The following is a 3,032-nucleotide window of genomic DNA, read 5'->3' as shown; positions in this document are numbered from 1 at the left end:
CTAATTGGTAGCTTAAGGTGACTACAATCAAAGAGATTGGTTGACTTGGAAGAAACCATCTTTGACGTAGTCTTGGTTTCAATTAATTCGAAGATTGCTAGCTACAACTAAATGGTGATTCAATGTTTGAACATAATATGGGTTTCTGAAACCATTATTAAGATAGTCTTGATAATATATGTCTAAAACTATGAATCACAAGACATGCAAGTTGTAGAGATCCATCCATCATGGATCTTAGCAAGCTAGTGGGAGCTATAAACGTCTTATGAGAGAAAGATCAAATCGTTTGATTTCTCATAAAGATGTAAATGAATCCTTTGTTTACTAGGTTTACAAAAGATTAGTGGGAGTTAATCATGTTCCTAAAATTGAATATATATATACAAATATATGATATATTAATTTTGGAAATGAAAAAGAATATTTCTTCGTTAAAGTTATGACTTTAAACATTCTATAACGATAGAATATATATGAGAGACATAGTCTATAAACATGGGATGTAAATCTATAATGATAGATTTCAGGATATAATTGGATTATATCAAGCCCTAATGATAGACAAAAGATGCTAGGAAGTTTCTCATATGATGCTAAACTTCAATCAGAAGAACAACTCTAGTAAGACTAGGAGGTAGCTCTTCTCAAAGGGAACATACCCTTTGACTCCCAAAGAAATAATGCGTAAATAGAATCCTTTATGCATACACAGAAAAGTGATTTACGTATTTCATATTGTATGAAAACATTGATATGAGTTGTACCTAGAACGGTACAAGACGATATCAGTGCAAGCCCAGGATCAAAACCATGGCAATTGTCAAGTGAGTCCTTAAGTATTTAAGAAATACTAAATGATAGATTCCTCAAAGAATGAGGAATAATTAGAGTAACGTAATGGAAGCGTAAATGTATTAGATTACGAATATAATCCATCATTGGATGTTTCTTCATTATGAATGAAGAGATAATCAGATATCTCTTTATTATGACTAAAGAGATATTTGGATGGAAACATTAAAAGTAATGACTTTAATGTGTTCCATTATGAATGCAAAATATATTGCCTTATAGAAGCTTACAACAATGTTGTTTGGATGGGAAAGTTTATTTATGAACTCTCTATTCGGTTCCAACCAGAAAGTGTCTCTAGTGTACCGACACTACGACACTAATGGGGCGATAGCTCAAGCCAGGGAATCAAGGTCTCATCAAGATCCGAACTCAAATGAGAGACTAAGCCACATGATTGAGAATCATGTATAATGGTGAGGTCGTTATTCTCAAGGTTGCTTCTATGGATAACATATAGATATCCATTGTCTAGGCCTACTACTTAGCCATTTTTGAAATGACTAAAGAGGAGGTATCATCACTGATGACCAAGCTGATTGGCTCTAGTACAAGTGGGAGATTATTGGAAATGTGCCCCAAAACCAATCATGTGATGATACTTTACGGACATTTCACATGTTAAACTAATCTAGTTTAATATCAAGGGCAAAGATTATTGTTTTAAGCCGTCTCATATAAATGTTATATGCTTAAACGATAAATCCAATGAATATGTAATTAGGAGAATGTAATTTAAACAAGTTAGATTTATGAGACCATTCTCTTTCGTATACATATCCTAAACGTTCCTGATCATAGGATTGCCAATTGGGCATTGACAATTCGTTAAGATCAGTACGTGCTGTGTCTTCTCTCATGGAGAGTGACTGGTCTCGAGTCATTGGTGTGATTGACACCAAGACAAACATGTAGGTGCTCAATAGAGAATCAGTCCACTGAACACGATCAACGATGAGTTCTCATACTCATGTCACATGAGAACTCATAGTTGGGATAAGGCAAAGTAGTCCTTTGACCTGAGGCATCATAGTTGTCTTGTGGTTAGGTCCTTAATCTTTGACTATGTCAAAGTCACCCCATCAGAGTGTGTCCACAGCATAGTTGGGGTTAAGCTACTTAACCATGGAGGCAAGTGAATGCGCAACAAGGGATCTCTAACCTTTAAACCTTTTGAGGGAGAATACTCTATGATATGATTACGAATCTCTGGCCAGAGTATGAATGAGATTTAGGAAGTCGTTCCAAATCACATTCAAGGTAATCTTATAAGTAAATGAATCACATTGGATAGTAGACATGAATAAACTATCAAACCAAACAATGTGGTCAAGAGTATTGTATTAGAGAAAGACCGTATTGCATTGTAATCCTAAACTGAATAGGTTCTCCACCTCTTCCGATTAGCTTGGGTAACCATGACATACTGCTAGGTGTCACTCATGGTTTGTGGAAGCCCTAAATGTGTATAATCACTAAAGGGAGAATTGAAAGTAAGTTTCAATTCACAATCGATTTGAAAGAGTTATAATCGTCCACTGCCTCGCTAAAAGGAACCTAATGGATCGTACACCGTGTAAGGTAGAGATTGAAGAAACAACGGAGATGAGTAAGGATAATTAAATGGTTTAATTATTTATGGCAAAGATTAATTAATATGATTAATTAATCAAACGAATAAAGTTCATTAAAGACCTCGGGTTAGTTTTGGGCCTTAAGGCCCAATGGGCTTCGAATGTCAAGCCCATTGACTTAAGTTGTATGACAACTTAATGACTAAATATTCACAAAGGCCCAAACAGCCCAATAATACCCTATGGCCGGCCATATTGATAATTGAGTGGGTTTTGGACTTATTACAAGTTTGCCACTCCAATGAAGGTAGGTATAAATATGACTTTATAGCCTTTTCTTCGTTAGGGTTTTTTTTTGGGAGAAAAGATGAGAACAAAAGCTCTCTTTGCTCTCTAAGAGGCTGGCCACCCTAGAGGAACATAGCTAGCAATCTTACTTCCTCTAGGTCACTCATTTCTTCATCAATCCTTCCTTGGTGTGGAGACTTAGAGGTTCTCAACTTTGAGAACTTGGAGAAACCAATTCTTCCATCCAAATCCATGGAGCTAAGAAGCAAGGAATGAAGGCCCAATCTCTTGGGTGATTATCCTTTGCTTATGCAA

This window comes from Malus domestica, chromosome 16, assembly GCF_042453785.1.
Source record: "Malus domestica chromosome 16, GDT2T_hap1".
Lineage (NCBI taxonomy): Eukaryota > Viridiplantae > Streptophyta > Magnoliopsida > Rosales > Rosaceae > Malus > Malus domestica.
Note: the sequence above shows the minus strand (reverse complement) of the source record.